Source organism: Homarus americanus, unplaced genomic scaffold (assembly GCF_018991925.1).
Source record: "Homarus americanus isolate GMGI-L3 unplaced genomic scaffold, GMGI_Hamer_2.0 scaffold29478, whole genome shotgun sequence".
In the NCBI taxonomy this organism is placed as follows: Eukaryota; Metazoa; Arthropoda; class Malacostraca; order Decapoda; family Nephropidae; genus Homarus; species Homarus americanus.
In genome coordinates, this window is record NW_024747997.1 from 800,880 (window position 1) to 823,250 (window position 22,371).

The 22,371-nt window shown below is 36.2% G+C and overlaps 1 protein-coding gene across 3 annotated transcripts in view; it reads right to left on the minus strand.

Annotated features, from left to right (window-relative positions):
• The window catches only part of LOC121879913 (serine/arginine repetitive matrix protein 2-like), a 97,018-nt gene extending 75,387 nt beyond the window's left edge, over window positions 1–21,631 (minus strand). For all 3 annotated transcript variants that reach the window (XM_042386710.1, XM_042386711.1, XM_042386712.1), the window contains exon 1: window positions 21,362–21,631. The gene's annotated coding sequence lies outside the window, so the exon portion shown is untranslated. The remainder of the gene's footprint in view (window positions 1–21,361) is intronic.
• Window positions 21,632–22,371: the final 740 nt, after the last annotated feature.

Here is a 22,371-nt window from a genome sequence, read left to right on the forward strand (position 1 = left end):
GACCAGGTGTTTACATGACTGGACACCAACCCAGCAACAGAATAGTCCACCAACCCTGCCTGATCACAACACTGAATGCATCTCATTTATTATTCAGGCCATAATAGAAGATCCTTACTATCTCAAACAGTCTAACAAGAATAAAGGGTTAAGCTGACAGCCAATCTTAATAAAGTACAGTAATGTGACCACGTTCTTCCAATCAAGAGTAATACAATACAGCCATTTATAGCTTTTTGAGCTGAGGAAAATTAAATTGAATAAATCAAATTTTTTCCCAAATGAAATTTAAATCAATGAAGTGTATGAAACATGAAATTCTAACTAATTTTTTTTCCTGGAATGTAAAAATCTTTCTGGAACAAGAGCACTTGTTATGATATGAGTAATAAAGTAAATTTTGCCTCTTAGGAAATTGAACAATGACAGTTCTGTAAGTGAGGGTAATGAGAATGAGCAATGTAATAAAATGGACTATTGTAAATATAAGAGCTTAATGGTGATAGGCAATAAAATTTACATGCTGATACAAAATAAAATTACAGGAGAAGGAGGAAGAGGTTAGAGATATTGTCCTAAGAGACCTTGAAGGAGTGACTATGCTGTTACATGGTCATATTTTCAGAACAAAATCAAGGTCCTCTGCAAATGAAAACAGCTCAAACACTATAAAAGGCTCCTGTCAAACAGTCACCAATGACAGTCATCATAAAAAGGTTCATGCAAAATTATCGTCATACTATCACACAAAAATTTACGTCCCAGCTTATTTCACTGTAAGATTAACCACCCCAACACTAACCTATCCTCTTAGGCAGAATTAGGGTTTTTAATCATCAGGTGAAATGTATAAGCTGGGGTGATTTATCTCCATGTGATCCAAGTTATGTTTTGATCAGCTGTTGATAATGTAGATGAAAACTAAGAAAAGTACCAATAAACTTGAAATATTTTGGCTTTAAAATTTACTTATCGCTAAAAACAGCAGGTACTAGAGCAGCAATTAATAGGGTTGTTAAATTAACTTTTTAAATTACTTTTGTTGGAGCTTTCAGGCATAATTGTGATAATGTTTTTGAACAACCTCAAAACAAAATCTGACTTAGCTGGAATTCTGCACAGGTACAGTATTTCACTTCATTTTAAAACCCAGTTTCTCTACACCTGTCAGTCTCCTAGCTTTTCTTAGTCCCCACCCAAAAAGTTCATGAAAATCAAAATAATGAAATTAAAATTGGAACATACTAACAAGCTATCTGCCTTAAGTATGATAAAACTTTTCACATTTACATCACATATGACACTTTTCTCCTTGAACTCGTCACCACCACTTCACCAGTGTTCAGGACAACCACCCAGTAAAAGAAAATGATTGGAACAAATAATACATCTTTCTCATCCTTGGTACAGTATTATCTTTGCATACACATGTTTTACAAAAATACTAAATGTTAAAGTACCCTAACAGTTTGTATTATACAGTACAGTAAACATACAAGCCAATCTTGTTTCATATTGGCTGCACAACACTTACCAGTACATTTTAAACAGTACAGTACAGTACATACAGTACAGCACAGTATACTCTATATGGTTATTCTCAGGTAAAATATGAAATACAAAACAAACATCACAATTTTCAAATTTGTCCTTGTTGGCAACTACAGTACTCTGTACAGTACTATACAGTATTGTCCATTCACATGTTCAGAGGTCTTATAGCTACACTGATATTGATACCATAGATTAAACAATATGATTCACTATTTACGGCATTACAATACAGTACAGCAATATATATAGTACAGACTATCACTTTCAATATTTGCAGGCATACGGTATGTTGTTATTACACTGATCTTTCCTTATACAGTATTAGTTATGTCTAAATACTGGACACAGCCTCCCCTTGATTCACATGGTTCCCTCCAGTTACAAAACCTGGGTGAACCTCTGGTTACTACAGTAAAAATAAATATGTTTACATTTATGCTGTGACTGATAAAAACTGACAAAATGATAAACCGGTCAGCAAAATGTCCAACATTTCCTGATGATGATGACACCATAACATTAAACTTGGTACAGTATACTGTAGCTTTGTACAAAGAAATGTATATTCCCTTTATGTGTTTGCCCTTAGGACAATTATTTCTTTTACCTGTAAAACAAACAAACAAACACACACACACAAACAAACAAACAAACACACACACACACACACACTCCAGGTTGTAGATTCCACGAAGCTTCTCGGCGTCACCATAGACAACAAACTAAATTGGAAACCACACGTCAGTGAAGTTGTCAAATCCTCCAGTTTCCGTCTCCACCTCCTCCGCCGACTCAAGTCCCTCGGAGTTCCTGCACCCGAGCTCCTCAGTGTTTACACAACATTCATACTTCCCAAGCTCACCTATGCCTCCCCACCTGGTCTTCCTCCCTAAATGCCACACAACGTAAACACCTAGAAAAAGTGCAAAAGAGGGCATGCAAGATTATTCTCTCCCCTTCCTACTCCACATATCAAGAAGCGCTCAACACACTGACCCTTTCGACTCACACTGACCATCACCACGACCTCATCTGCAAATTTGGTAAGAAGCTTCTACACCATCCTCGACACCGGCTCCTACTACCACCTGAGATCCCTAGCCCGAGAATTGCTGTTCGACACCACAACCGCATCCAGCCCATACGTGCACGAACTGATCGCTATAAGAACAGCCCAGTCCCAACCATTGTAAAAATTATCAATAACTTGTAATAAACCAGAGTATTCATTCCCAGTAAATACTACTTCTTGCACTGTCACTATGTTGAAATGCACTGTAGTTTGAGCTTTTCCCCATCTAGTTATTATATATCTTATTTGTATCACTTATGTTACTTGTATATTATTTGTAATTCGAAACCCATTCCCCAAATATGTAACTGTATATTTTCAGCCATCTGGCTGCCAAGCTCTTTCAATAAACCGTTAATTATTATTATTATTACACACAAACACACACACACAAATAATACAGGGGCCCCACAAATTCGCCGATTTTTTATTTTGCGGTCCTCTATTGTTCGCGGATGACACTCTGAATGTACCCAAGAATGTCTATGGGTGGTTTTAAAGTTGCCGTCATTTTTGCGGCTGGGACAGGGAGCCATTCGTTCTAGAGACAGTAATTTCCTTTACCTGTATTGTAAATATGTATGTGTGTGTGTAGACACACACAAAACACATACAAATAAATAATATTGGGAGAATTCCCTCACAAATAATCAGAAACAAATTTATTAAAAATGTGACAATTTACCCTCAAGTCCACTCGGTGCCTTGTTATTAATAAAGCACGGAGTAGACTTGAAGGGTAGACTCAACATTTTTAATACTACATTTGCTTCTGATTATTTGTGAGAGGATCTTTCCCATTTTATTTACAGTACTGTATTTGTATGTGTTTTGTGTGTGTGTCTCTACACACACACACATATATACAATACAGATAAAGGAAATTACTGTCTCTAGAAGAAATGGCTCCCTGTCCCAGCTGCAAAAATGCCAGCAACTTTAAAACTACCCTTAGACATTCTTGGGTACATCCAGGGTGTCTGCCGTGAATAACTCAGGTGCTCGAATTAAAAATCCGCAAATTTGAAGAGCATGCTGTACATATGTTTGTAAACAGCTCTTTTCTGTAAAGAACATTAACAAATCTTGGCTTCATTCTCAACTTACTGATGCGCACCTGAATTCAATACTGAAGGTTGCTGCAGCTCAGTCATTAGCTCCGAACTTTGACGCATTTGTCCATACCAAGAGATGCCAAGTATCATGGAGTAGCAGGCAATAAGACTAATCAAGGTAACTATATACTGTATTTTACAACACATGACACAGTGTTTTTTTTTTTTTTTAAGAGCTGTGCACTCGCCCTTAGGCAGGGGGCTTGTCCCTCACTCTCATGTAAACTAAGACCTCACCCCTAAGCCGCCAGCACCTCTAGTCCTGTTCCTGTATCCACCTCCCTTATTTTGCCGCACTACTCCCCAAAGAGGCGATTGCGAAGTGCTCATAATTATGTTACATGGCCAGCATAGTGTGTACTCATATTAAATCTGGCTCGCCGTAGCAAATGCGTTTGAAACCCCCTGATCTTGGCGGTCAAGAACCTTTGAGTTATTCTCTCGTCTAGACAGCATTAAGCTAATTTTCCATCAAGAGTGTTTAAGACCTGTAAACTATCATTAGTGCTACTCTTCTGTCTAGACACTTGAACATTTAACAGTGATCCTTTATAGTGTTAGTTATAGAAAAAATGAAAAAATTAACTTGTTACTTTTTGCTACTGGACACAAATTCTTAAGTGCCTGGTAAAGTTTACACTTACGTAGCTACGCATGCTTAACAACGACTGTATTCTGTATAACTAGCTGAGTTACCTGGCTTCTCCCAGGTGGAGGGACAGGAGATAGTGTATCATCATCCCCACATCTACCCACACCTTCCTACCAAATTTCAGCTCTCATCTTCAAAACTGAAAATGCATCCAACCCAAGGGTGGGGGAGTCATGGTTGGCCCCGCCCACCTCGTATAGACGTACAGAAGAGAGTGCAAGATACCCCGCACCTCCCTATGCTTGCATGCATCTGGACATAATTATGTATATGCACTGTATAAAGTAATGACATAAGGCCTCATTCTATAAAAGACTAAGATGTAATGAATGAATTACAAAACTGACTCTTTATTTGACCGAGTCTGGAAATCATTTACGAAGCAGCAATTGTCAATATGTACCGTGCTATATTTTTCCTCAACATATTCAGTTCAGCGATGGTTTGCTTTTATTTACAGAAGCTGGATCACAATACAGCACAGTACCGTACAGTGATTACCAAAGTTGTCCCCCCTCAAAAAAGGTATGTTGTAATCTACTTTTCATTAAGAGATACTTCTTCTATAAGAAAAAGTCACAATACAGTAATATATACAGTAGTACAGTAATAAGCACATACAGCTGGAATCATGGTATAGTAAACACATTTAAACAATAAAATCACAAAAAATCTTTGGTAATGTCCTATTCTTTAAGTACCATCTTAATGACTGGTTTACAACTAAAAGTCAGTTCCTATTTGTAATCTACAAATTTGCAACCTCCCAATGCATTAAGAGTGGTATACTTTCTCCAATTGTATAGCAAACAATAATGTTGGTGCCTTGTGCTTTTGGCAAATTGAGAAATATATTACATATATACGTCTGATGTTAGCAGAAATTAAAATTTTTGCATTGTCTGTGCAATGCTCGGTGGCTTGTTCCCTCTAAGATCTGACATGATATGTGAGTGGGTTTTGTCAATTTACAAAAGGCTCAAGCAGTGGCCTGTAGGCTACTGTACAGTACAGTACTTGTATACATCATGAAGTTCCAGATTTGTAAAATATTATACTGTATACTGTACTGCTAAAAATATGCCTTTGTCAAACAAATTGTGGAGAAAAACATGAATTAGGGTAACATCTCTAAAATAATACATTGTAAAGTCTTTTTCAGTTGAATAAATGGTTTCCTGAAGATTAGATAACTCTGCACAATTCACCCGATGATTAAACACCCAAAATCTTTTTGTTATGCTAGGTTAGGTTTGACTTGGGTTTTTAATCATCAAGTGAAACACAGTAAGCAGGATCATAACCTTTGTGATAAAACACCCCACCATTTGGAAGATCAATGTTTTTGCTGATGAAGGTTCAGGAAAGAATCATCACTTTATTTCTTGTCCATTTTTGACATAATCTTTCGTGATGTGTTTGTTTTACTGTAATACTGGTACCATACTATGGACAGTTACAGTATTGCAAAATAAAAATCTAGTGATAGAGCACAAGTTTTCTGTTTTTCCACTGGATCACCATTCCATGTACAGTAGAGTTTTCTACAGTACTGAAACAGACATACAGCATTAGTAAAAATCCCACCAAATACAGTAATAACACAAAATATAATAGAAAACCTCTCCTTAACCATACATTTTTTGTTTGTACCGGTAAGTAACATTAATTATTTTTAGCATACAATGTACACTGTATGTCCTGTATTTAATTACAATACAGTACAGTACACTTCTTTGCATAAATAGGGAAAAGTGCTGGCCATAGTTAAATTTGAAGTGTAAATAGATATGAAGTTTAGAACAAACTTGTCTTATTCACCCTTTTTCAAGTCATTATCTACTCTGTTCACTTCTTTTTTCTTTGAACAGTGCAGTACCTTACTTCACTCCTGAGGCAATAAAATTCCAACAAATACTGTGCATGAAAAGAAGAAACTGTTTGTAGAAATCTAAACTAAAGATGATATCAAGGTTAGGTTAAAGGAGTAAGGAAGGTTCACCACTTAATTTCTCATTATTTGTAGACAATGTTTACTAAATTTTTTTAAACTGGGTACGGTACCCTGGATAAGTGTAAAATACAGCTAATATTGTCAACTAATTCTAAACCTCACTGGTATCATTTTTAAAGTTTTAGTATTTTTTCACTAAGTAGTTTTCCAGTTCCGTCTGATTCTGCCTTAATTAAAAAAAATATATAAGTAATAAATACAAGGGAAGGTTAGGGTAGGTTTGGTACAGTCGTTTCCTTTAAAGATATATCTCATTAAAGATTAGGCCTACTGGAGACCCCAGGGACTGAAGTTGCATTATTTACTGTGATGATATTGTATTGTTGGAATAATAAAAAAAGATTTCAGTCCCTTTATCTTGTAATGTTATACAGTGGTCGCTCGATTAACGAACGGTCCAATTAACGAATTAGCTCTCATAAGGATTTTCAATTCCATTAACGAACAAAACTTCAATTAACGACAGCCTTACGAGAAACACGCTTTGTTGTGCGCATCAGCTGATCGGCTAGTCCACCAATACAGTAATTGGCTCTATGATTACAATCGTTTCCAGTGGAGTAAATATCAAGAATGTTGTTGTTCTGAATATTTTTGCATTTTTTATATTAAAATTATTGGTCATTCTAACTTAGTTAACATATTGATAATATATACAGTACAGGGAACAGTTTTTGTGTGCCCTTCAGTTGATCGAATCAACCACCAACGCTTCTCAGTTTAACGTTGTTTACAGCGGGGTGAACATCCAGTTTGTGAGTCTCTTGAATATTTTTACATTTTTACATTAAAATTATTGGTCATTCTGAAATTTAGTTCACATATTAATAATATACAGAGCAGAAATTATTATGAAATATGAACAAGGCATTAGAACCAATGCACTCTGTAAAAAGATGGCATGTCATCATCGACTGCCTCTGCAATCAGCTGTTTGATATGTAAACAAAGCTGCCGGGAATACGACATACACACCTCAAAGTAAGTTAAAATATAGTATTCTATTGTTATTATGTATTATTATACAGTATACTGTACAGTACAGTACTGTATTTAGTTTATATTTAATACTTTGTTAATTCTGTTACTGGTATGCAGTACTTTGTATGTACTTTTTCTGAGTTGGAACCAATTACCCAATATCCCATTGAAATACAGTGATCCCTCGGTTAACGAACGCCTCGGTTAACTAATTACCTTCCATAAGATTCTTCACTTCGGTTAACGAGCAAACCCTCGGTTAACGAATTTCTTACGAATTTTTCCCAACATGTTTTCGCCTGCCCACCAGCTGTAGTATTAGTCCGCCAATACAATAATCGGTTTTAGGGCTTAAATTCCTTACCATTTCAGTAAATATCAAGAAGGTTGTACTATTCAATAATTTTAAAAGTTTTATATTAAATTTTTAATCATCTTAACAATTACTGAACATAATTGAAGTACAGGAAGCTAGTTTTTTGCGCGCCAAACTGCCACTCAACACACCAAGCTTGGCGTCAGTTTGTTTACCAGTTCAGAGGAAGGAACATCTTGTTTGAGACTCTTCAACATAAGTGCTTTTTTTCTGTGTTTCCAGTCAAATTATTGGTCATTTTGAAATATATTTTACATATTGACAATATATAATACAGTGCAGTGTTGATTTAAAGAAAATAATCTTGAATTACACCAAGTGAACTAAAATTTTATGGGTGAAATGCCTTCTTTTCTCCCTTCTCCTCCACCCCCATTCTAATTTCCATCATCATCATCATCAACCAGGAGCCTTCTACGTGCACACCTCAAAGTAAGTGTACTTTACTGCATTTATTTTTAGTTTGTATGTAATTTTCGGTGAGCTGGAACCAATTACTCAAGAACCCATTGAAACAATGGTTTCGGTTAACGAATTTTTCGGTTAACGAGCAACCTTCTGGAACGAATTGTGCTCGTTAACCGAGGTACCCCTGTAATAGATTCAGTTAACAAAATTTTCGGCTAACGAACGACTGTGTGGGACCAATTGTGTTCGTTAATCGAGGGACCACTGTATATGTAACCCAAAACCACAGATGAAACATTATCAATTTAACATAAATATCATAAACATAACATAAATATTGTGAACAAGGATACCCTGCAACAGAACCTCTTGTGTCAAATGGCCAGGTTATCCAGCTAAACAAACTATTTCCTTGTTTTAATACATAGGCCTAGAGACCTAGGATGTAAATCTGGTGGCCAGGAATATGGAAAACAATAAAAAGTGTCTTTGTGCTCAGCCCCAAGTGTATAGTGTTATGGCTTTACGCACTTCCTAGTGTATGTACAGTGCTGCAAGACTGCTCATGTGGCCACTATAAATAGTTGCAGTATCCAGTATTAGTCTGTTCATTATGGCTATGTAAACTTTCTTGTGTAGATTTATGATTGGTTAGATTATGCAGCCACAGAATGACACAGTTATGAGCCCATTTGGCCATCTGTTATCTAGCTATACAAAGTATCTGGTACATGAAAGGAGGAGTAAGGACACTCCCTCAATTCCCAGTCTCTTCAACTACACTTATCACCATATGCATAACTCTACAAATTATATTGTAGAGCAATAAAACACCATTAATTAAGATTCCCAAGCACAAACCCTCATGATGGTGTACAGCTAGCTACAGTACTGAACAAAGATATGCACAGTGCCAAGGCAATGTACCTGTGCAGTGCACGGATCCACTCCAAATAAAAAAGTAGGCATGAACTGATGAAGATAATACTGTACAAAAATCTACCAACAACACTGTACAAAGTGCAGTCTTGTCATCAAAGGTTCCTCAGAGCAGCGGTCACACTAAACCATTTCAGATGACTCGACTACCTGAGGTTAAAATTCGGAAAAAGTCAACCACAGAACTCTATAATGAGTTGTACAATATACAGTACAGTATTTTTTTTTCTTTTTCGGGATTAGCCCACCAGGGTACAGGTCAATGAGCCACATCAGGGCCCAAGGGCAAAACTATAATAATAATAATAATAATAATAATAATAATAATAATAATGTAATAATAATAATATAAATTAAAAATAAATAAATATTAAATAATAAAAATAATAAAGGTCCATAAATAAAAAATAAATAAAAATAAAATAGTAGCGAGAAACGATATACAGTACAGTACAGGTATATATGTTATGTTGTCAAAGTAAGAGAAACAATTGAAATCCTGCAATTGTGTGTACCGGGTACATGAGGCAGAAAGTCAGGTCAGCAACCTGGGACTTTGTTGCAATATTTGTGGTGGCATATGGCAGCAGGGTCTACCATTAGACAACACATTATGCTTCCAATATCTTCCCAGGCAATAGCTGCCTAATACCTACTACTGTACCTGCAGAAAAAAAATAAAAATAAAAAATATTACTCTGGCATTTTCATCAGCAATTTATATTTTTCGAGTTTTTCTGACCTTTCGATTTCAGGTTTGATTCTTTAGGTTCCTATATTTCTTCTTTTGTCTTGGTAGGTTAGGTTTACACACACTAACAGAGGTTAGCTATGTCAGGTCCTTGTTTCTCTTGAGTCGTTAGATTTGGTTCTTGATGTTTTTGTTTGGAAAAAATTTATTTCCTCCATCATTTTTTTGGATGTTCTTGATACAATGAAGAACTTTTCTTCTACAGTATTGAAAAATTTCCTAACTCGGCTCCTTAACCCGGGCACCTGTTTTAAAATACAGTATTACACTTCTTAAAGTTTTCTGTAATAGTTAAGTTTGGTTTCCTCATAGTTTTGCATGTTTTTACACAACAATTTCCTACTACTTGAAAGACCTGCTCACTTTGTGTGATCAAAATTGCATAAAAAACAAAATCAAAACATACAAATTTCCAACAAAGAAGCTATAGAGTACAGGTACTGCATTCTTATATTGGTAAAGGTGGATCCTTAACAAGCACAAATAGCTTGCGATAACTTATGGATTTTCCAGATGACAACGACATAATTGCATTCATTAGGCAATGTGTCTCCTTGTGGAAGAACAATAGTAATAGACATTTGACTTTGAATTCAATGCACCTCTAAATTAAAATGCAGGGTATCCAAACACCGATTATGAATTCAATCTCAACAATATGGTACTGATTCTATACAGGCATTCGTAGAAGAGCTTTTGGAACCTACAGCACAGGGGCTGCATACTCAAAAACATTTCCGGGACTGTAGTACAGTATCTCTTTGTTTACCCCGTAACTGGACTTACAGTCTCCGATCGGTAAAGTATACTACTCAAAACAAATATTTGGCTGCAGACTCCGTAAGTGAGCACGTAATCTAGCCGGTAACTTACAGCACCTAAGGAGGTGCTGCAACACGATCAACCCGGATATAGTAGTCGCTATTTCCCGATCGCATAAGAAAAATTAATAAAGTATAGTCTCGATTTACGTGAATTTCCTTTACGCGTTTGGTTATTTACGCGGCACCTGGCTAGACGCGGCAGTTATTAGTTATGCGGTACATTCCATTATTTACACAGGAAGCGGCAGGGGGAGGGTGCGCAGTAGGTTGTTTTTACGTTATCGCTGACGTCATATGACGTATCTGGCTGTGATTGGGCCACGCATCCTTGCCACCCACGCATTCCCTCTGCCGCTAGCTGTGATTGGTCTATTTAATCTTGCTTGCCCAGTCAACAAAACATTACCGAGTTCTTCACCCGCCACAGCTAGCCCAAGTCAGTGATAGTGAGGATATGGACTTTGAGGGGTTTGACAAGGAGGCCCTGCTAGCCTCTGTGGTGGATAGTGATACAGGTGAGGGCCAATAATCTGCCCTCTGCCTCGGAACCAACCCCCCATCCCCGTGTGCCCAGCCATCTCTTCTACTAACATAAGTGTTAAAAACCTAATATTATTGATATTTCTCTTAAATTATTAATTGTGTGTGCATACCATCATAAAATTAAGATGTTCTTTTTACTACAACATACGTATTGTGTCGGAACAAGTGTAGTCTGGGGGTCGGCCCAGTCTCTATTTCAATTAATCCCATATGTTCTGTTATTTCGTTTACGCATTCCTCGTTTTATGCGGACCTCCACGGGTTTAATTGACGGCGTAAATCGAGACTATACTGTATATGTTTTAATAATGCTTGTTAGATGTTTTATCATAGAATAATGAATAAAATGTTTTGTACATCAACATACTAAAATACAATATATTACAGTTTGTCGTTTTAGTTCATATTTTTTCTTTACAATAAGAGGCATGAGTGTTTCTATTTGTCGCAGAATGGAAGAGACGCAGCTTTTGTCTTCTTACAACTTTTTAAGTACAGTAATTTGTACCAAAAGAAATTTTTATTGTCCACATTTAAGGTACAATTTTTTTTTATGACTGAGTAAAATTGCAGATAGACCTTATTAATGTGGTTTAGCTGTAAATATCCTTCAGTAATGAAAGCCAATTATGAGGTCAAGTGAACATTTTTGCTTATACACCACCTTTACTAGGACCAAGTTATTCTGCCGAGTATCCAATAAGTGCCCATGACTCAGAGTTAAATAATACCTAACTCTCTAAGTTCATCAAACCTAATAAAAAAGGGGGGTAAAAATTAAGTGGTAACGCCTTCTTTTTTTTCTTAGAAAAAGATTCATGTTCATAGATTTTTTTATCCGATTCATTCAATAGTGATTTTTTGGCTGCAAAATTAGTGAAATGTATCTTACCCTAACAAAACCTAACCTAACCTAATGTTACCCTACCTAACTTAACCTAACCTAACCGAAGAAAGTCGCAACGCACATGACAAACAATTAAGTTCTCTAGAAATTTTTGAATAAAAAAAAAATACATTTGCAGACATAACAAACTTTTAATAATCATTTCTCCAACATATCTATAAATCTGTTGATGATATGTAAATGTAACTTAGGATGCCACTATTATGCATTTTAAATTTAGGTTAGGTTAGGTAAGGCATGTTAAGGTTAGGTTAGTTTAGGTAAAGGTTAGGTGGTTAATATGTAGGACTAACCCTAGGAGTGCAGTAATTTGTCTTCCCAGCCATAGTGGGGCTGTGCTCTGCTTTTGTGCTTTTCCCTGGGCTCGTGGCAGTTTCATTTGCAGCATTACGCGTGAAGGTTGTTGCCTGTCTTATATGGACGTAATTTGCGAATTTAGGGATAAAAACAACGAGACCCATCAATTGTTCAAAGACCACGGCAGTGTTCCTTTAAATAGAGACTGTCCACACAGTGGGATTTCCTGTGCTTTCAGACCGGAAATAAATTTTTTCATCACTTCCTCAACGCTTGATGTTTCCCGTCATCGCAATAACTCACTCATCCACCCGGGGTGCATAAATACTGATGTGGCCATATCAATTAATGTACAGAAAATGCCAAGTTCTTTCTGTTTAATATATGGGGGGAGGAGGAGACAGAGCCCCATAAGTAAATCAGGTAGGTTTGTTTGGTTAAGTTTTTCATACCAACAAATGTTAAGTTACATTAATCTTAGTTCTCTCTCTGGTTCCAGCTCACAGAAAAGTATATACAAAGTAAAAAAAAAAAAAAAATGCAGTAAAGTACACTTATTTTGAGGTGTGTATGTAGAAGGTTCCTGGTTGATGATGATGATGGGAATTAGAAGTGGGGGTGGAGGAGAAGGGAGAAGAGAAGGAAGTGGGGAGAAGAGAAGGAAGTGGGGATGGAGAAGAAATCACCTTACAGGGGACCCATGCTTGATGCAGTAATTTCACCAATAAAATTTTAAGTTCACTAGGTGTAATTCAAAATTATTTCATTTAAATCAACACTGCACTGCGCTATATATTATCAATATGTTAACTAAATTTTAAAATGACCAATAATTTTAATGTAAAAATGCAAAAAATATTCAAAACTCCAACAAAATCGATGTTCACTCCACTGTAAACAGAGCCAAACTGACGCCGGGTGGGTTTGTCAAGCGGCTGATGGGCGCCCAAAAAACTAGTTCCCTGTACTGCATATATTATCAATATGTTAACTAAATTTTAAAATGACTAATAATTTTAATATAAAAATGCAAAAATATTAAAGAGCACAACTTTCTTGATATTTACTCCACTGGAAATGAATGTAAACATAGAACAGATTACTGAATTGGCAGACTAGCCCATCAGCAATCAGCTGGTGCTCACAATAAAACGTGTTTGTCGTAAGGATTTCGTTAATCGAAGTTTTGTTCGTTAACCGAATTGAAGATCCTTATGGGAGGTAATTCGTAAACCGAAATTTTGTTAATTGAACTGTTCATTAACCAAGGGATGACTGTGTGTATATATATATATATATATATATATATATATATATATATATATATATATATATATATATATATATATATATATATATATATATATATCACACGGAAAAACAACGGAGTACCTTAGCTTTTGCCTCTGAAGATGTCTTGAATAAAGACGAAAGCTAAGGTACTCCGTTGTTTCCATTTTCCCGTGTGATTTTATCAAGATTTATCTTATCCACGTTTTCATTGTGGATTTACATGAAATATATATATATATATATATATATATATATATATATATATATATATATATATATATATATATATATATATATATATATATATATATATATATATATATATATATATATATATATATATATATATATATATATAGTTAGCGGAGAGAAAAGGAGAGAAGACAGAAATGCTGCGTTTAGCACGTTGCAGGGGTGAGATGCAGTTTCTTAGAACAAATTTTTAGGGGGGGGGGTCGTACGCATGTTTTTCTCAGCACATGAGGACAGTGCTGTCTTTTTTTAGGGGGGTCGATTGTAATATTCAGAAATTTCAGTGTAAATTCAAATGCCGCGCCATTGGCGATACCGAGTTTTCAAGGTCGTCTGAGGGAAGAGAGCGCTCCCCGCACATAGCGAGAGGTTGTGGAACTAGGCCTATATGATATTAAATGTAATTTGCCGAATTAATAATGATGCGATTCATGAAGTTAAGGGACTATTATTGAATTTGAAATCATAGATCGTTTATCAGTCTGAATAATGTTACGGGTGTCCCAAGAAGTTATTAGTTAGGCGGAAAATATGTCATGTAGGCCTACGCTAACGCCTTGAGAGGACACGAGGCTGGCTAGTCCTCAGTCACGCAAAAGCATTCGGACCAACAAGATGTCCCTGCGCGTCCGTCACAGAAATAGTCACGTGGCCTAGTCACCTGTGTTGCGCTATTGCAGTATAACAAGTAAGTCTCATTCGATCTCAGATAGGGCAGTGATAAAGTTAACAAGAGCTAACAGTGAGTTCATTTCAGGGTTTCCGTCAAAACCCACTTGACTGCGAGAGATTGATGATTGCCGATTGTCGCCGTTGGAACGATCAGTGCAGGCTTGTCACTGGTTAGCGGGGTAGCAAAGGATCTCTTGAGTGAACGAGTGCTCCCGACAACTAAAACGATACGGGACCAGCATCAGCATTGGGTGATCAGTTCTTACCACGTGGGTGCACAACACCACGTGCCCTCGGTCAGATAGAAGTATTACCTACTGGCCATAGTCACCTGTTGGCGTTCTCTCTTCCCGCCCATGGACGCACTGAGAGTACACTGAGGCTATCTGAGTAAATTAATGGTCACACACTGAGACCAGGAGTCTAGAGGATACCTAGAGAAACATTTTATCTCTCTTATTACGGGTGTATGCTGAGTTGGGTGGAGCATGGTTCACGGGTATTGGTGGACCCAGTAACATCTTAAGAAGTATTTTTGTGTGTAGTTAGGTACCATTTTTTCAGTTACTGATATTATCTTGATGTGTGTAGTAATAGTTCTTAAATGATTCTGATAGTATTGTTTTTTTAATGTTGCGTCACTGAGTGGAACCAGAGTGATACTGTGATTTAATTCCTTTAATGCATATAATTTTTCTTTATAATTCCGATCTCAGGTATAGCTTTTATTCCCCAGAGAAGTGTTTTAAGTTCAGGTTAAGAGGTGCGCATATTGGTGTACAGGTTTTCAATCCCTTATCCGAAATCCTTGGGGCGAGAGGCATTTCGGATTTCGGAATTTTTCGGTTTTCAGAATGATTAGTTTTTTTTTTTAAGCCCACCTCGGCATAGATCACTGACCCACATCGGGGCCTGGAGGGGGCGAAAATATTATTATTATAATAATAATAATAATAATAATAATAATACTGTAATAATAATTCATAGGTCTACAGTAGGTCGCATTTCTCATTTTTGATCTTTTTTTTCATTCTTGTACTGTATTTCTTTATTGTTATCATTATTATTTTATTACAGTATTATTGTTATTATTATTAATTTTATTAATATATTTTATTATTACTATTATTATTATTGTTGTTATCATTATTATTTTATTTTGGTGTACAGTATTTTTATTAAAATTTTTATTTACTATGAATAATTATTATTATTATAATTATTATTACTATTACATTTTCGCCCACCAGGCCCCGATGTGAGTCAGTGATTTATGCCCGGGTGGGCTAATCCCTGTTTAAAAAAAAAAAGAAAAAAAAATGCCCCTCAAAAAACTTTCGGTTTGTAGAGCTTTTCGGTTTTTGGAATTTCGCATAAAGGGTTGTCAACCTGTACCATTATTTGATTGTGTCTGTAGTGTTGGAAAGAATATAAGTGTCTAAATTTTACAGTGTGTCTCATTCATCCCAGTCACAGACGCTATCCTTCCACGGGTCACGGACAATTCATTTTGTTTAGTAAATTTAAGTGTTCTTGTGCTGGTTCGGGATTTCTCTCAAAGGGGCGCTTCCACTGCAATTACCATCTAATAATCTTTAATAAACCCCAAGTCTAGTGAGAAATTAAAGTCCAGTAATTCCGACTGGTTACACACCGCCCCAGTTGTACCAATTTTTTTTCAAATTACGTATTTTTGTAGTGATTGCACTGTGTATTGACAAAATTTTAGTTTGAAATTCCCTTTAAAATGGCTGGCATGCTTAAAAGTGAGTTTTGTGGTGCTGAGAAGAAAAAGAGATACCCATTTTAGATTTTCTATGTATTATCTTCGCATTTTCGACTTAAGACCTGGATTTGGGTCCCTAACCCTATCGTAAGTCAAGGAGTGGCTGTATACAGTATATACCAAGATTTATGGTTAATAATTTATTTATTTGCCTCCAAAACACAGATGTTTTATTACTTACATATGATCAGTTTTTTGCCATCTTTTTACCCTGTAATTTCTCTCTTCTTTCATGCCCTGCCCACCCCTAGTGATTTATGATCAAAGAGTGGAGAAGATGGCCAACACCAGAAAACACCGTCCAATTTTGTTATTTTTTTCCACAGATGTTCTTTGATCAATAGTAAGTAATAAATATGATACAGAACCTGACCTAACCAACCAAAGACTCTTACCCAACTTCCTAGCTGCCCCACCACATTAAACAGGTGTACTTTGATATCTGGTACCAATGAGCGCTACTTTCTTGAAGTGGCATGGTATAATTTTAAACTTGAACCGACAACCCGCTTGGACAAGGCATAACAAATAAAGAGCAGACGACACCACGCGCCGATAATGGCAGCTTTTTCAGAAGAATATTTCCGGTAAATAATTTTGCTTTTCGTGTAAAAAGCGCATAGACATCATTTTAGTGTCATATGATCAGTTTTTCACTGTGTTTTAACCAGTAATTTCTCCCATCCTACATGACCTGCCCACTTCAGACCATTTTTGATCATGGATAGAGAAAAACTAAAAAAATAATAATACTAATTAATTAAAATATAAAGTTGTCATATCTCTTTTATCACTTCCTAATTCCTATGGTTAAGACTCGTTTTAGACCAACACGGAACTTCATAACTCTATTTATAAAGGGAGAATTTTTCTTCAATTATGTTTCCATCATAAATTTATAATTTTCGAGTAATTTAACCGATATGACCACCCTAACTGCCAACAATATTGGTTGTTCAAAGTGGGCAGGGCTTTGAAGTAGAGGGAAATTGAGGGGTAAAATACTGACATGAACACCAAACAAACCTTTGAAAACCTTACCTAACCTGTTGAAAAGTTAAGAATAACTTTTGAGTTTATGGGTCCCTCCTCATCTGAACACCGAAAACAACAACACCATCACATACCAAGTTTTTTAATTTTGGGGAATTTTATAGGTTAGGTAAGGTTGTCAAAGTTTTGTTTGCTGTTCATTTTAGTATTTTACCCCACAATTTCCCTCTACTTCAAAGCCCTGCCCACTTTAAAATTGAGTTTGAATAACCATGATTGTTGGTACAGGGGGTCCCCGACTTACGAACGCACGATTTATGAACGCCCGCCAATAAGAACGAGGTTAAACTTTAAATTTACAGTATCGTAAACCCTTGCGATTCGCGAGTTTGCGATTCGCAGTAAGCAGATGGTGGCTAGCTTGCAAGCCTTTTCCCCAACACAACGAGCCACCCCGCGCAGCATATTGTGTTGTACTGTCAAAACTTTGGTATTTATGTTTGAAATGGCCTCTAAAAGACTGCCTAATGTCAGTGGAGTGAAATGTAAAAGGCAGAAATCAGTGATGACCCTGAGAAAGAAAGTTTTATTATTAGATAAGTTAAAAGGGGATGAATGCTGACGTGGCTGGTCAGTTGTTTGGTATATACAGTAGTGCACTAAGGTACTATAAATGGCTATTCGCGGTTTTGCGAATTCGCGCCATTTCTTGGAACCTATCCCTCGCGAATGGCAAGGGTCTACTGTACGGTATTTTATTTACCTGATGACTTATTTTTTACTTTCATTTACTGTATTTTGTCATTCTATTTCTACTTTTGTCTTAAATTAAGTGATTTTAGATGGACAGTATACAAGGGCTTTGGCTATAATATAGTGGGATTTTAAATATTGTTCTGTAAGCACTTAGCATGTATTTTGACTTACGTACATTTTCGATTTAAGAACATCCTCAGGAACGGAACCCGTTCATAACCCAGGGACCCCCTGTAATGGAAGGGGGGGTCATATCTCCATAACAGGTCATTTACGACAAATTAAAGTCAGATTCACTTGAAACAACACAAAATACACAAGGAAAACCTAATTTTTCGAAGTACTGTAGTTTCTGTGTTGGTCCTAAAATGTATATTTACCCTTACTATCATCAGAAGAACATCTGTGGAAAAAATTAAAGAAATCAAACAACTACTTCTGGTGTTAGCCATCTGCTCCAGTATTACTGGAAAAAGCTATATAATTTTTATTATATATATATATTTTTTTTACGGGGATTAGCCCACCCGGGCACAGGTCACTGACACACATCAGGGCCCGGGGGGTGAAAATTTAAGAATAATAATAATTCATAATAAATAAAATTTATAATAAAAAGTGAAACAAAATATTAATGGTAATAATAATAATAACAACACTGTGATAATAATACATACAAAGAAATGCAAAAATGAAAAAAAATCAACAGTGAGAAACGCTATATATGTATGTTGTTTTGTCATGTAATAGAAACAATTGAGACCCTACAATTGTGTGTAAATGAGGCAGAAAGTCAGATCAGCAACCTGGGACTTGGTCACAATTTTTGTGATGCCATATGGCAGCAGGGTCTACCATAGACAATACATTATGCTGCCAATATCTTCCCAGGCGGTAGTACCTCCCTGTTCGGTAGCTGCCTACTACCTACTTACTATCATCCAAGCAATACCTCTGGAAAAAATTAACCAAATCTATAAACTCCTGGTGATAACAAGCAGTTATTACCAGTTGTTGTTTTTCGAATTGCTCTAATATATATTTATTTTTTCTGCCCTATCTTCCTATATACAGATCATTTACAGAGTTCCGTGGTTGACCTTTTCCGGATCTTAACCCTACCCAGTGTCAGTCTACCTTATACCCAAGTTCAAAAGGTCCGCACCGCTCTTCTGCACATGCACGTAAAATGGGGGGATGCTCTATAGATAGAATGCAGTATGTCACGTTCTGAGTGCTCCCCTCAGTCTATCGCTTCCTCCGAAAAATACTAATTTAACAAAATCTACTGCAGTATACTGTATCCACAATAATTTCTGATCTATAGATACAATGTAAATATCAATGTTTGGGAGTGATGAACTTTGAAAATGAATATTCAGCTTTATTTCAGTATAAAACAGGGGAACTAAACTGATCTAATCACTCCCTTTTGAAGCTGGTTTACAAGATGCCCAGCCTCATTCCAAGTTAATATTTCTGGATTAGAAATCACTTTTATCCATATATGTTGTATTCAGTATTAGTTTCTTGTTGTCCTTCTTGATGAAAGTGCACAAATGGGGAGCAACTACACTGGGTGGATGTTTATATCAAATCTGACGCATGCACAGTAGTCAAGAGGATGCTTAGGAATGGGAGCGCAGATACTGTGACACCAGTACTAATTGCATCTGTTGGTTTGATTGATTTGGTCTGTGTCATAAATGTTCTTGTGAAACAGCCTACTTGAATGTGTAATGTTGATGGCAATACTTTTAATATATTTAGGTTAATTTTTCAAGTAAATAATTGCTTTTCCTTGTCTCTGCTGCAATATAATAAATAAATGGCAGTATAGATTAAAAACAAATATGAAAGAAATAAAGTCTAGCCTTCACTCTTTAACTACTGTACTTGGTAATTATTGACAACTCGTCCGTTGCCGGTTTTTCACTGTGTTATGCAGCGGACAATGTTGTAGTTTGGGCAAATGTTAGAAGACAGCACCTACTTAACCTTACCTAACTTCCTAGACTGAGGAAAAAATCGAGCTAAAGATGAATCAGTGCCGCTAGTCCAAGTCTAGGGGCCTAATTATCTCCCAAATGAAGCCTTTACCCAAGAAATAAATATCAGATTCAAACTCAGCAAAGAAATTATAGTTAGAAAAGATCCATCAATACAAATTAGGCTGCAATGGGAAAATCGTTAATATTACGATGTGGATATTTTGACGTGACTGGTTAAGTTCTTATTAACACAATTTTGCCATGAGTGCACTCTGATTGGCTAAGTACTTTTTATTTAATATGACAGGGGGTCACCCCCTCTCCCAGCTAGGATGTTAGGTAAGGTTCTTTAGGTTCTAGTAAATATCACCTCTTTTATAATGATAAGAATATCTGTGGAAAAAATTACCAAAATGAAACAACTCCTTGTGGTTAGGTATGTTTATAGCTACACAACGATCGACTCACGGCAAAATAAATGCCAAATGCCACCAATCACGGTCATATATCGTTCTCGCGTTGTTCACCGGTAATGGACGATTAGCCAATCAGAGCACACTCACGGTAAAATAGCTAAGGTAGGAACTTAGCAGGTCATGGCAAAATATCCACGCCTTGATAATAACCCTGTACTCATTTATATTTGTGAAGAATGGTTTATATGTCCCATTGGACAAACAAGGAACAAAGTTGCAAATAAGAAACTCATTTTGCACTTCCAATATTACCCGTTATATTAATCAAATGTCACTGCCAAGTAACAGTGACACTCTTGTGCCAAATATCCTGCTCTGGCAAGGATATTTTCTATTGCTGAAGAGTAGAGCATTTACTAACCTACGAATAAGCACCTAAAGACCTTCGTTGCTAAAGGCAGAAATATATTACATTATAACATCAACACATCTTGCACTGGCACTTCTTAAAGCTTAAGTGCCCAAAAGACTAAATAGGAATTCGTAAAAGAATCCTCATAATACAAATGTTAAAACTGATAATAACAAGTCTTATCCAGTGAAGCACACATGACTAAAATAAAAGTATAATCCACAAAACTCAGACACAAGAATTTCCAACCTTATTACACTGGTTATGTAAAAATTAACAATGAATAAATGTACAACTAAGTTTTCGTTACCTTACTACCTCAATCAAGTTGGAGATATGCAAGTTTAAGTTACTTACATAGTATGAAGTGCAGACCTCAGCCTCTGGTACATTGGCTCTAGTGCTTGCTGGTACAAATTTCTCACAAGAGCTCTTTGAGAATTAATTCTGGGAGATATAGGTCCACTGTAACATGCCTAACGGTCCAATACAGCTAATCACACACTAAAATTGTTAAATGTGATGCAATCAACTACATTTCTCGTAAAAATGATCTGCTTTTCGTCAAACATGTATAATCTAACACACCGACTGTAAACACGACGGGCTGCGGGGCGGCTTGGCCAAGTGTCCTTCACCGGGTAACAGTATTATCGTTTCGATCACAAATTAATGCTCCTTCTCTCTCTCTCTGTGCAGTATTAATAACATAGCAATGGAGTTTTTGAAGATAAAATAATTTTATCGGTTCAATTTTATATAGGTTGAAAATTTTCAGGCATATAGTATAATTATAAGGTTATACTGAGCACCCATGCTGGACTTACTATATAAGTAATTTCTGCATTTTTCTTACAATTGTAATTTATTACTCACTTTAATGTTATAAAATTATTACTAAAAGCAATGTATTAAATATAGCACTGTAGGGTTATGCGTGATAGAGTTCACGTGATATTTATGGCATTATTATACCTCAGGTAAGTTGTGGGGGAGACACTTGAGGCCCCGCCACAAGATGTCTCTGTCGACCCCGGGGTGACTACCGACCCGCCAAACTTAAAATGTTCACGGGAATTAATACTGCTCGTTGAACAGGCTTTGTGTGAAATATAACAGAGTCTAGGACTGCTTTTAGTGTCCTAGTGGTGTAGAGGTAATGTTGCCCTGTCACACTCTTATGATAGTGGGTTCAAGTCCTGGCGAGGTGATGTGTTGATTATATATATATATATATATATATATATATATATATATATATATATATATATATATATATGCTGATAACCACAAGGAAGGAAGAAAACACGAAGTTCTCAAGCGCTTTCGTGTAGTTCACATCTTCAGGGGTGAGTACAGACGAAGGA